This window comes from Chiloscyllium plagiosum, unplaced genomic scaffold (genome assembly GCF_037043375.1).
Source record: "Chiloscyllium plagiosum isolate Xiang-an unplaced genomic scaffold, Cpla_swu_hap1 HiC_scaffold_9, whole genome shotgun sequence".
Classification (NCBI taxonomy): Eukaryota; Metazoa; Chordata; class Chondrichthyes; order Orectolobiformes; family Hemiscylliidae; genus Chiloscyllium; species Chiloscyllium plagiosum.
The window spans coordinates 10,600,922-10,615,397 of NW_028270147.1; the positions used below are offsets into that span (position 1 = coordinate 10,600,922).

Consider the following 14,476-nt stretch of genomic DNA (forward strand, 5'->3'; position numbering starts at 1 on the left):
TTGAAGTCATGTCTCATTTATCCCCACAACATCATACCTGCCAATTTACAACTGAGCCTGAAGCTCATCCACCTTATTTCTTATGCTTCGTGCTTTCATATATAATATTTTTAATTCGTTACTCCCTTCAGCTTTCCTATCAATCCCTATTTCACTTCACTATACTGTATTGTCCATTCTTGAGTTTGCTGCTCTGTTGATTCTGTTGTCTTTCTTAACTTCTCTTGTTCTCACTTTCCCTTTGACTTCCTTCTTAAATTTCCAGTTTGTTTCCCCCCCCCCCCCCCCCCCCCCCACTACTTAGTTTAAACACACCTGTATTGCAGAGGCAAACCTGCCTGCCAGAATGCCGGTCCCCTACCTATTAAGGTGCAACCCATCCCTCTTGTATAATTTATCCTTACTGCAAAACATACCCCAGTGATCCAAGAATTTAATTCCTTGCTTCCTGCACCAGCTCCTCAGCCACACATTCAAGTCCATTATCTCCCTGTTCCTGCCCTCTCCAGCTCAAGGAACTGGAAGCAAACCAGAGATAATCACCCTGGAGGTCCTGCTTCTCAGCCTTCTTCTGAGTTCTCCGAAGTCCCGCTGTAGAATGTCCCTCCTCTCCTTCCCGACGTCATTTGTGCCGACATGCACCACCACCTCTGGCTCTTCACCTTGGCCCTTGAGGAGTCTCTGCACTCTGTCGGTGCTGTCCTGGATCCTGGCACCAGGAAGGCAACACACCATCCTCCAATCCCACCTGTTGCCACAGAAACCCTTTTCAGTCCCTCTCACTATGGAGTCTCCTATTACCACGGCTCTGCATGACGTCTGACTCCTTGGCTCTGCCTCCATGCCAATTTTCAATTGGCAGGCCTGTCCGCCTCTTGGACTGGCAGTGTCATCTGTCTCAACAGTTTCCAAGAGATTCAACCTGTTCACCTGAGGTACTTCCCCTGGGGTCTCTTCTGCTTGAATCATCTCTTCCTTCCTCATCGTCATCTCCCTTCTCTCTTCTGGTATGCTCTGTATAATGACCTCGCTGAAGATGTCCAGAAAATTCTCGTTCTCTCGGATGAACCTGAGGTCATCTAGTTCTTTCTTCAGTGTTGCAACAGGTTCCTTCAGAAGCTGAATGTTTGCACACTTGCCACAGCTATAGGAGCCAGAGACACCATCAGTATCCCTGACCTCCCACATCATGAACGCAACACACTGAATCAGCTTGGCAGTCAAGTCTTCACCCTCTTCAACTGTAATCTCCTCACTCAGCCTCCTTGCCGAAGACTCCTGAGCCAAAGACTCACACGTTTCTCACCAGACACTTCCCTTGATCCCGTTGTTTTTTGCTGTGATCTGTGGTATCACAAAGAAGGGTAGGAGGGAGGCCCTACTGTGTAGGACCTGGGGCCTAGAACACACTTACTTAAATAGAACTCACTAACCTTCCCAACAGCCGCAGTGCTCTGACCTCACTTCCACTCAGCTCCCGCCGCTCTCTGCTGCAAAAAAGACAGCTGGCTTCGAGGTAAGTACTTAAATAGAACTCACTAGCCTTACCAAAAGCCTCCATAATGTATGGTATATCCAGGTATGTGTGAGGCGCTGCACTTTGGGAGATCAAATATTAAGGGAAAATATTCAGTTCATGACAGGACCCTAAACAGCATTGATGTACAGAGGGATCTGGGGTTCAAGTCCACAGCTCCCTGAAAGTAGCATGCAAGTAGATAGGGTGGTAAAGAAGGCATATTACATGCTTGGTGTTTTTGGATGGGGAATTGACCACAGCTACCTGGATTGCACTTCTTCCCACCCTACTTCCTGCAAAAATGCTATCTTGTATTCCCAATTCCTCCTCCTCTGCAGCATCTGCTCCCAGGAGGATCAGTTCCACCATAGAACACACCAGATGGCCTCCTTCTTAAAAGATTCTAATTTCCCTTCCCACATGGTTGAAGATGCCCTCCAATGCATCTCATCCACGTCCCACACCTCTGCCCTCAAACCCCTCCAAATGCATCAAGGATAGAGCCCCGCTGATCCTCACCTTCCACCCGACCAACCTCCGCATAAACAGTATCATCTGCTGACATTTTCACCAAGTACAAACAGACCCCACCACCAGGGATATATTTCCCTCCCCATCCCTTTCCGCCTTCCGCAAAGACCATTCCCTCTGTGACTACCTGGTCAGGTGCATGCCCCCCCAAAATATCACCCTACCCTCCTGGCACCTTCCCCTGCCACTGCAGGAATTGCAAAGCCTGCACCCACACCTCCTCCCTCACCTCCATCCAAGGCCCCCAAGGAGCCTTCCACATCCATCAAAGTTTTACCTGCACAAACAACAATATAATTTATTGTATCTGTTGCTCCTGATGTGGTCTCCTTTACATTGGGGAGACTGGAAACCTTCTTGCAGAGTGCTTTAGGGAACATCTCCGGACACCCGCACCAATCAACCCCACCGCCCCCTGGCCCAACATTTCAACTCCACCTCCCACTCTGCTGAGGACATGCAGGTCCTGGGCCTCCTCCACTGCCACTCCCTTATCACACAACGCCTGGAGGAAGAACGCCTCATCTTCTGCCTCGGAACACTTCAACCCCAGGGAATCAATATGGATTTCACCAGTTTCCTCATTTCCCCTCCCCCCACCTTACCTCAGTTCCAACCTGCCAGCTCAGCACCATCCTCATGACCTGTCCTACCTGCCAATCTTCTTTCCCACCTATCCCTCCACCCTCTTCTCTGACCTATCACCTTCATCCCCACCTCCTATTGCACTCTTAGCTACCTTCTCCCCAGTCCCACCCCCACCCCCACCCCCCCAATTTATCTCTACACCCCGGAGGCTCCCTGTCTCATTCCTGATGAAGGGCTTTTGCCCGAAACATTGATTTTCCTGCTTCTCGGATGCTGCCTGACCTGGTGTGCTTTTCCAGCACCACTCTAATCTAACACTACGGGCGATTTAGCATGGCCAAGTCACCTGACCTGCACATCTTTGGACTGTGGGAGGAAACCGGAACACCTGGAGGAAACCCACGCAGACACGGGGAGAATGTGGAAACTCCACACAGACAGTTGCCCGAGACTGGAATCGAACCCGGGACCCTGGTGCTGTGAGGCAGCAGTGCTAACCACTGCGCCGCCCATATGGGACTTTTAGATGAGCACATGAATATGCAAGGAATGAGGGATATGGAGCAAGGCCAGGCAGAAGGGATTAGTTTAATTTGATGTTATGTTTGGCACAAAATTGTGGGCCGAAGGGCCCATTCGTGTGCTGTACAGTTCTACTTTCTAGGAAGTTTTAGTCAATAAAGTTGTGTCCAAAATGTTACAATTCCTCCAGAATTCCTGGACTGTGAGTTTGTTATCGTCATCAGTCTCATGGGCCAATTGCGCATGCCTTCCTCAATAATGGACCTCGAAGCTTGCAGTAACACCTTTGTCCATAGGCTGCAGAAGCCAAACTGTCTTTGGGGACAGAAAGAGAACTTTGATCATTCAACACAACTGTTCGGAATCCAAGTCACAGGCACTAGTATTATCTCACACAAGAAGAATCTCAAAACATAAGCTTATTTTCCTCATAGTACTTTTCATTTCTAGCAAAAATTAATCCACCAACCATTCGGGGTTTTGGAGGTTTACCTGACCAAGAAGCAGAAAATGTGTCGCTGGAAAAGCGCAGCAGGTCAGGCAGCATCCAAGGAGCAGGAGAATCGACGTTTCGGGCATGAGCCCTTCTTTAGGAATTCCTGAAGAAGGGCTCATGCCCGAAACGTCGATTCTCCTGCTCATTGGATGCTGCCTGACCTGCTGCGCTTTTCCAGCAACACATTTTCAGCTCTGATCTCCAGCATCTGCAGTCCTCACTTTCTCCCTGACCAAGGAGCAGTACTCCAAAAGCTTGTGATTTCAAATAAACTTGTTGGACTGTAACCTGGTGTTGTGTGACTTCTGACTTTAAGTGTGGCGCGAGAAAAGCACAGCAGGTCAGGCAGCATCCAAGGAGCAAGAGAGTTGACATTTCGGGCATAAGCCCTCCATCAGGATGCTCAGCCCATGAAGAAGTTCTCCTCCTCACTCCACAAGGATCTCAGTGAGTCTCTCTCGCACTGCACCCCTCGGGTCATCTCCTCTGTCCTGAAGCTCTTCAGCCATGTCCTGAAGCAGACCTGCTACTACAACCACATCTCCTTCCTCAGCTCTCCAGCATCTGCAGTGCTCACTTTCTCCTGACGTTTACCGTTGTCCTACAAGTACAGCTAGTTAGTCCTTTGAGGTCTCAAAGCCTGTTCTCACTGACAAAAATACATGTCCTGGTAGGATACATATCTAAAAGTACCTGTCCAGGATCATATCCACCTTCCTCAGTCATGATTTGGAGGTGCCAGTGTAGAACTGGGGTGGATAAAGTTAGAAATCACACAACACCAGGTTATAGTCCAACAGGTTTATTTGGAACTACCAGCTTTCGGAGCTCATTGTTACCTGATGAAGGAGCAGCACTCCGAAAGCTAGTGCTCCCAAATAAACCTGTTGGCCGATAACTTGGTGTTGTGTGATTTTTAATTTTGTACCTTCTTCAGTGACTTTCTGAAGTTTTTACAGAGACACTTCTGCAGGAACCATGTTGGAGAGTTGGCACTGCCTGACTCTCCCTGCATTTTAAACTTTATTGAGTCTGAAACCTGCGAGCAGCTTTGAATTAATTCTCTTTCGCTGCTTCTTCCTCTTCAACTCCTTTTTCACCTGCTCATGCAGGCTTTGGGCCTCGTCCTGAATGAGGGCTGACTGATCAGAACATTCTTGTTGTATCCTTAAGGCCAGCAATCATTCCATTTATTTTCCACAATAATGCTCCTATCGTTTCTGCCTCTACCTCCACCCCGGCAGCACATTCCAGACTCGTACCACTCTCTGGGTTTAACCTCTGAACACATCAAAAAATGCTTTATGTTCTATTCCATTAGGATTCTTCACAATTGTGTGTATGTTTGTTGGAGGAAGTTTCAAACAGCAGCCTGTTCATTTTTTCTAATATGTTTTATCACTTCTAATTTAGCATCTAGTGTAATACTACTGTGCTTATTCTTGGCGCTACAATGGCTACTCATTTTTGGAGGATTTCAATGATCAATTACAAAAGAGCACTTTCCATGAACAATTTGAGAGACCATAAAGTGACTTCAGAATTATCTAATAGGATACTGAGAGTACACTCACGTAAATTAGGAATTATACATTGCTGAAAATTATGCATTGGAATGTGGACAAATTTATGTTTAGTTCCTCAAAAGGTTTGTGACATGAGCGTGAAATAACATATATCACAATGACGTACATCACAGGCGCCCTGTTTTGCACCTAAGGTCTGTCTAGTTTTAGTAAGACTCCCCTTTGAAGTAAAAGCTAACAATTCATTTGCCATCTCTGTTACCTGCTGAACTAGGATGCTAGCTTTTTGTGACTTATACACAAGGACTCCCAAATCCCTGATGAAGAAGGTTCTGATGAAGGGTTACTGGACCCTGAATGTTAACTCTGACTTCTCTTCACAGATGCTGCCAAACCTGCTGAGCTTTTCCACATACTCCTGTTTTTGACTTCTGTTTTGCAACTTTCCGTGGTCTCTCCCCACTTAAATCATATTTAGCTCTTCTTTTATCCTAATTATTGATGAACGAGCCAGTAATAATGCAAGAAACCCTATTTCCATTGACCTTAAGAGACTTGTCTTTGCTGTTTGCATGCTCAGTTATGCTATGTTGCCTCTCCTGATTTAACACAAGCACTTGGATTTTACCTGTCAAGGCAGGTATTACCTGCCCACCCCTAACTGATCAGTTAAGAATCAACCACATTGCTGTAAGATCAAGAGTCACATGATTGACAGGCTTAAAAAAAGATGGCGGTTTCCTTCCCTCAAATGACCAGATGGGTTTTTATGACAATTAAGAATGGTTTCATGTCATCATTAGATTCTTAATTCCAAATACTTTATTGAAATCAAATTCTGACATCTGTTGTGGCAGGTGTCGGATTAATAATCAAGCAATAACAGCACTAAGCCATTTCCTGAAAACACACTGCTGAGTCATGCTACTTTCAAGGTGAGGATGGGGGCTATGGTCAGGGTTGTCAGTTTTGGAAACAGGCCTGATGTGGAAATGGATGGGTGGGTGGATGCTATGGTGGGTTGGATACAAGACCCTTTCTCCCAGATGCCAAAGTGGACAGGATTAGAAGATCCTGCCTCCATTTCTTACCAGATAGATAGATAAGTATGAGTCTGTCAAACTTCAGTCCTCATGCCTCCTCTCACCATAGACACTCAGCATCTCCACCATATTGCTCTGTACTCCTTCATTCTTGCCCAATTCACACAACTGTGCTCCCACAAGTCCATTCCAAGTGCCAAAATCCACTATTTGAGTCTTATAATAAAGTTGCAAAGCTTCTGAAATGCTCATGCAACTGTTAAAATAAATAAAGTCATTCAAACGCTTTAAACAATCTTATAAGTGCCTCATATATCTTTCAAGATAATAAAACATTCATCTAAAATCCATTTCACCAAAACCATTACTCTTTTAGGAAGTCATCAAAATTTCAAAATAATCAAATCACAGTGTCCGTGACAGATCTATCAACAAAATTCCAGAGGGTTTACTGAATAAGTTGAAGACCTTGACATCAGTCAAAGAACTTAGCTATTTGTTTAATCTTCAAAGCCAACCAACAAATATCCAGGCAAGCAGTCATTGATAAGATTATCAGAAAAAGACCACTTTACAGGTCAAATCTACATTTCAGTATTTGTCATACAGAGGACAGTTTGCAGAGAAAATAAACATTATACTTTATCCAAAGGATTATGTACTACAATTCATCTGAAGATTTATCTTTGGTTCTTCATCAATTACTAAAAACAACTTAATCATTCTTGCAGCATTACAGTATGATATATGAAAAATTGTTAATACCTTTCAAACTCACTTGTTGAAAGTTTCCCAACTCCAGAACAGAAGTCAGTCCCGTGTTTGGAAATATCACTAAACTGGTGTAAACCGTTGTCAGGAGCCAGAGAGATTCTGTGAAAATTGCAGTGCACATGTGGAAGGTACAGAAATGCTCAATCCACCAGTAGATCAGCAAGCACAGAACTGCTTGAAGCAGGACTAGATCTCAGACTGGAGTTGGTAGCGTGTTAGTAATTCAGCTGGAGTGGTAATTACTGAAAATCTGAAGTATCAGGCTGGTCTCAGTCATGATAACTGTGGCAAACATCATAAATTGCGCCAAAAGCCTCTCTGGCTCTTCAGAGAAGGAAATATACTGCTCTTCATGTGAATCCAGAACCACAGCAATGTAGTGGACTCTGAAATGGCTTGGTGAGCTATTCAGTTCAAAGGTGACCAGGGATGGTTAACAAACCTGGCCAGTGATTCCTTTATCACCCATGTTGGAATCATAAAAGGTATTTTTACCCCATGCTATTGAAGCATGTCATGGATGGGAATTCGGGAATTAGGAAGGTTATGGCATGGTGATATTATCACTAAACTATTAATCCAAAGGCCTGGGTTCAACTCCTGCCACAGCAGATGGTGGAACTTGAAGTCAATACAATATCTGGAATTCAATGTCTAATGACGACCATGAAATCATTGTCAATTGTTGGAAACCCCCCCCCCCCCCCCCCACCTGGTCACGAATGTCCTTGAGGGAAGGAAACCTTTGTCATTACCTTGTCTGTCCCACATGTTACTCCAGACCCACAGCAATGTGGTTGACTCTTAACTGCCCTCTGGGCAATAAGGGATGGATAATAAGTAAATTACCAGCCAGTGAAATAACTCCACAATGGCTGGTATTCCATCACCAAGTCATCCTTTAGTTACATGTGGAGAGTCCTTGACACTGCCCCAACTCCCTCAGAACCAACTCCTAGAGTGAACAGAAACCTCTGACACTCCTGTTTATATCTGTCAGCCAGGGCTCCCTGATTGGGCCAGATCAACAGTCCCCAATTAGGGAACTCATATACTATGTGTCCACCTGGCTGATCTCATTACAATTACTCTCGCCAGTAATGCCCATATCCCATGAAGGAATTTTAAAAACGGAACCAAACTTACATTCCTAAAGCCAAACATGGGGCTGCAGAAATTAGGTCTCAAACCTGCATTTGTTGCTGTGTCTCTGTGGATTTCTTACTGGAGGCTCTTTGTTCAGTCATAATGCCCTACTGTTTGCGACAATCTCCCTCAGTGGTTTCCCTTCAGCAACCAATTAAAATGCATCTTACTTTGAGCATCATTTTGCAAACCCTTCATCCTCTTGTTTCTTCCATGTGCTCTCCTCAATGCTGAGCATCCCGAGACATTTCACTCAGCGTTAGCAATGCTCAAGTTGTCAAAGTCGTTATCGGTTAATGGGAGTCACTTATCTTCATGAGCTGAAGCAGCTCCTTCACCAATGATATCAAAGCAGAATATGCCAAGTGACACTTTGTCACTTTCATCTTGATGCTCACCCTCTGCATTAAAATCGCTGAATGAAGTAATTAAGATCCTCTTTTGTAATATGACTTATCTCGTTTTGCAGCTGACTGTACAAATCCTGCTCACCTATTGCTCCCTGATCAACGTCAGCAAGTCCACAAGTGATACAAATCTCACTGTCTGAGCAAGCCTTCTGTCTTAATAATCAAAACTCAGAATTAAATTGTATTATAGCTCCTTTAATTACTTTCCTCAGCATTAATGCCCATGCTATTCGAAGATTATTATAATTTCCACCATAATACTTAAGCCTTAAGAACCCAAAGTCAAACATATCATTGACAAGGTCATGTGGCATTGAAATTGGAAGGTATGATATTATTGTACGAACGCTGAATGAATTTGCTTGTAATTTCTTGGTGTCTGCAGTTTTAGTCAGGTCATCCTTCCCTTTACCTTCATAACATCATTACAGAATGTCACACTCGGATATTGTACTAATGTACTGTATTCTCTGTTAATGCAATGTAAATCAACTTGAGTTCCATCTCATGACCCAGATTTTCAACTCTATTTCTCTCTCCATGTTTGTTGCTAGACCTGCTGAGTGTATTCAGCATTTTCCATTGAATGTTTTACATTATATTTGGGTTTTGCCTACCCTGGCTTTTGCATAAAGGATCTAGCATTGTATGTTCACCCAGGTTAAATATTTTCTGTTTGATAGCTAATGTTTGGTATTGATCACTGATTAAATTAACTGAGCTCATTGTTCAGACTCAGTAATGGAAAGCTATACTACTTATACACCGGTGGAGATCCCAGTGGTTAAAATGAATGGATTTAGCATTGACCACTTGTCTCTTTCGAGTCAATCTGGCTCCTGAAGTATCATGTGATCTAAAAGCTACATGGTTTGTAGCAAATTAACAAACAACAAATGGATCAAAGCTCAACGTTCTTCTCCAGTTCCAACATTCTGCTCTGCAGACCAATAGTCCAATACAACAACTGTGCTTTTCCCATTAAAGCCATAAACTGCGTTGCCTTACAGTTAGTAAGGTCCATGTTTTGGACCAAGTAACAGTGTCCTCTTTCTATCAAAAGTAACTAAAGCTTCAAACAGCAGTGAGAATGGCATCTAAGAAAGAATCGATGCACTGTATTGAAATGGATGGGGAAGAATGGGACCTGAAACAAAATACTTGCTGGCACTCTGAAAGGCTGCCAGCATTTTAAACAAAAACCGAAATTGCTAGAGAAACTCAGCTGGTCTGGCAACTTCTGTGTAATTGAAGCCGAGTTAACATTTTAGGCCCAGTGACCCTTCTTTTTTTTAAAGATTAGATTACCTACAGTATGGAAACAGGCCCTTCAGCCCGAAACGTCGATTCTCCTGTTCCTTTGATGCTGCGTTTTTCCAGCAACACATTTTTAAGCTCTGATCTCCAGCATCTGCAGTCCTCACTTTATTCAGCCCAACAAGTCTACACCAACCCTCTGAAGAGTAACCCACCCAGACCCATTCCCCTACCTAATGTGCCTAACACTATGGGCAATTTAGCATGGCCAATTCACCTGGCCTACGCATGTCTGGATTATGGGGAAAAAAAACAGAGCACACCCACATACACACACACAGGGAGAACGTGCAAACTTCGCCCAGACAATCACCCAGGGGTGGAATGGGACGCAGGTCCCTAGCACTGTGAGGCAGCAGTGCTAACCACTGAGCCACCATGCCACTCTTCAGCAGAAGGCATTCTCCAGTGGTTTCTGCTTTTTGTTTTGTTTTTTTCCACCACCCACCATTCTTTGTTTCACCAACATTTTAAACTCTCGTGCTTTAGATGTGAGAAGTTTGAGAAAGTGGTGTGGAGCAACAGAAGTGTGTATGAGACAGTTTGTGTGGATCTGTGAGTGACTGAAAGAGTATCTGAGAGCATGTGCATTTGTAAAGCATCTTTAAACATAATAAAACATCCCAATGCACTCTGAAGGAATAAAGCCAGATAGAGATGGACCCCAAGCCACACAAGGGATCTTGGGAATGTAAATTAATGCCTCAGTCAAGGAGACAAGCTGTAAGGGTCAATACATGGGCGGCACGGTGGCATGTGGGCGGCACGGTGGCACAGTGGTTAGCACTGCTGCCTCACAGCGCCAGAGACCCGGGTTCAATTCCCGACTCAGGCGACTGACTGTGTGGAGTTTGCACATTCTCCCCGTGTCTGCGTGGGTTTCCTCCGGGTGCTCCGGTTTCCTCCCACAATCCAAAAAATGTGCAGGTTAGGTGAATTGGCCATGCTAAATTGCCCGTAGTGTTAGGTAAGGGGTAAATGTAGGGGTATGGGTGGGTTGCGCTTCGGCGGGTCGGTGTGGACTTGTTGGGCTGAAGGGCCTGTTTCCACACTGTAATCTAATCTAATCTAATCTAATCTAAAAAAAACATGTAGAGCTGGAAAAGCACATCAGGTCAGACAGCATCCAAAGAGCAGAAGTGATTGTCTAGCTATCACCATTGTTAACAGCTAACCTGAGAATGCGACTTTTTAAAAAAAGGTTTTGTGATTTACACATGAAAGAAGTGAAACTATCATGGTATTCAAACAGATGAAAGACTTAACAGACAATCACTTTCCAATGTATAATTTCAGTTACATCACACTGTAAATTTTTGCTATAAATTCTGTGTTAGGATTGAGCCCTCCACTATCACCTGATGAAGGAGCAACACTCCGAAAGCTAGTGTGCTTCCAATTAAATCTGGTGTTGTGTGATTTTTACACCCCTGTCCAACACCAACATCTCCAAATCCGAGGAGCAGGAATGTCTACATTTCAGTCCAAAACCCTTCGTCAGGACAGGGGAAAGGTTTTGGCCCAAAACGTTGACCTTCCTGCTCCTCGGATGCTGTCTGACCTGTTGTACTTTTCCAGCTCTATTCGTATTGACTCTGGCTTCAAGCATCTGCAGTCCTTACAGTCTCCAAGTCAGACAAGTTGGGAGGGATGTCTTAAAGGAAGAGAGAGTGGTACAATTTGAGATAGGCTGCAGGAGGGCGGATCAAATGGTTATTTTTTTTAACCTTGATGGGACATGGGTGTCACTGTCAAATCCAGGATTTGTTGCCCTTTTCTTGAATTGGTTTACCTTCTTGGCCATTTCAGCATGCAGTTCAGAATCAACCACATTTCTATGGGTTTGGTGTTACATAGAGGACAGACCAGTTAAGGCAGAGACTTCCTCCCTCAAGGAACAACAAACAATGTAGCATTTTAATTCCTGATTTTATTAAGCTCAAATTTCTGTCATGGTAGGATAGAAATATAGAACATAGGAGCAGGAGAAACATTATTCGGCCAATCGAACCAATTACATCATTCAATATGATCGTGGCAGATCATTGACATCAATACCCTAATCGTGCCCTCTCCTCATATTCCTTGGTCCTTGAAAGTGGTGTTCCCCAGAGATCAGTGTTGGGATCCTTGCTTTTTCTGATTTTTATAAATGATTTGGAGACGGGTGTTGAGAGCAAGATATATAATATAGAAATGATACTAAGCAAAGGAGAATAGTGAATTGTGTCGATGATGCTAAGCAACTTTAGAAGGACATTGACAAGTTGGTCACACACCTGGCAGAGGAATTTCAATGCAGGGAAAAGTGAGGGAATGCATGGAGAGACAATACAGGCTCTACGCTGATGAGAGTACAGGGGCAGAGGGACCTCGGGGTCCATGTGGATTATTCAGGCAAATTGAAGAGTTGTTAAAAAGACTTATAGGATCCTTGTATTTATAAATAGAGGTGTAGAATATAAATGCAAGGAAGTGATGGCTACACCTTGACAAATCACTGGCCAGACCACATTGAGAGAATTATGTTCAGTTCAGGGCAACTTATTTAAGGAAGGATGTTAAAGCCATGGAGAAAGTTCAAAGGATATTTTCTAGAATGATACCAGGAATGATGGATTTTAGATAGAAGGAAAGATTAGAGAGATTGGGCTTGTTCTCCCTGGACCAAAGAAGGTTAAGAGGTGACCTTATTGAAGTGTTCAAAGTTATGAACAATTTGACAGGGTAACGATGGATATTCTGTTTCCACTGGTCAGGAATGAGGGAACACCATTTCAAGATTGTCAGCAAGAGAGCTAGGAGTGAGATGAAGAGAAAACTTCTTTACTCAGAGAGTTGTTAGGATTTGGAATATGCTGCCAGGGAGAGTGATGGGGGCGGATTCCATAGGAGGTTTCAGTGGCCAGTTGGCTATGTATTTTGATGTATGTTTTGATCTCCCAGATAATGACAGAACAGAAGCACAGTGTGTGAGCTTCTGCCCAGAGCTCGTCCACTCTCCGTCCACTTTAACATTTTTTTTTCCTCCTTCATAGCTTTTAAAAAAATTGCTTTAATCTACTTACTTTCTGTGGATAGATCGAGCCAGCACAGAGAACAGTGACAGAGCACGTGGAACAGTGAGACAGCTAATCCAACACAGAGGAGAGTGAGCCCAGAGTAGGGGAGATTGAACCCTTGTGGACAATGCAATGCCAGCTTGCTTAAGCACTTAAGAAGGACTTTAATGTTGAACTTGTAACTGTATTTCTTGTTTTTCTACTTTTGTACCTAACACTTTGCACTACGGTACCTTTGTATCTCAGATGGCACCAGGAATTATGACATTGTTTACCTTTCACTGTTCTCCTGTATCCCTATACCGGAGTACATGTGACAATAACATATCATTCTCATTTTAATTGGACGTAGTGAATTTAGAGGACTATGGAGATCGAGTTGGACTGTGGGACTAGCTGGGTAGTTCTTTATATCAACAAATGTGAAGCTGGAAGAGCACAGCAGATCAAACAGCATCCGAGCAGCAGGAAAGTCAACTTTTTGGGCCAAAATCCTTCGGCAGTCCTAACAAGGGTTTCAGCCATAAACGTTGATTGTCCTGCTCCTTGGATGCTGTCTGACCTGTTGTGCTTTTCCAACTTCACATCTATTGACTCTGACTTCCAGCATCCTGCAGTCCATAATGTCTCCTTGTTCTTTTGAGTGCCAGTACTGACACAGTGGGTCGAATGGCCTCCTTCTGTACTAGGAGAAAGTGAGGGCTGCAGCTGCTGGAGATCAGAGTCGAGGGTGTGGTGTTGAAACATTGGTTCCCCTGCTCCTTGGATGCTGCCTGACTGGCTGTGCTTTTCCAGCGCCACACTCTCCACTTCTTATGTACTGCATGGTTTTATCATTCTATGGTTCCATTCTTTAGCCACAAGGGCTGTATCTACCTCTTTCTTGAAAACATGGCATGTTTTGTCTTCAGCCACTTCCTGTTGTAGTAAATTCCAGAGGCTCACCACTCCCTGGGGGAAGACATCTCTGTCCCCTTATCTTTAAACTGTAGGCACAGAATATCAGCTGGGGACTCTGGATTACACTTCAACTCCTCCTCCCTCTCTGCCAAGGACATGCAGATCCTGGGCCTCCTCCATCACCACACCCCTCACCACCCGATGCCTGGAGGAAGAATGCTTCATCTTCCACCTCAGGACCCTCCAACCCCATGACATCAATGTGGACTTCACCAGTTTCCTCGTTTCCCCTCCCCCCACCTTATCCCAGTTCCAACTTTCCAACTCAGCACCACCCTCATGACCTGGCCTACCTGTCCATCTTCCTTTCCACCTATCCGCTCCACTCTCTTCTCTGTCCTATCACCATTACCCCCACTTCTCAGCTACCTTCCCCCCAGCCCCAATCCCCTCCCAGTTATCTCACCATCCCTTCGGCTCACAGCCTCATTCCTAATGAAGGGCTTTTGCCTGAAACATCGATTCTCTTGCTCCTCGGATGTGCTTTTCCAGCACCACACTCTGGATTACAAGCCCATTGGCATTGCCACTGTGCCACCATTTCTCAGGGGCAGTTAAAGACATAGCCACCAGTGGTAGAAA

At 44.4% G+C, this 14,476-nt stretch overlaps 1 pseudogene; it reads right to left on the reverse strand.

Moving 5' to 3' along the window:
• Nucleotides 1-4,382, reverse strand: part of LOC148149084 (uncharacterized) — a 46,286-nt pseudogene extending 41,904 nt beyond the window's left edge.
• Between the last annotated feature and the right edge of the window lie 10,094 nt (nt 4,383-14,476).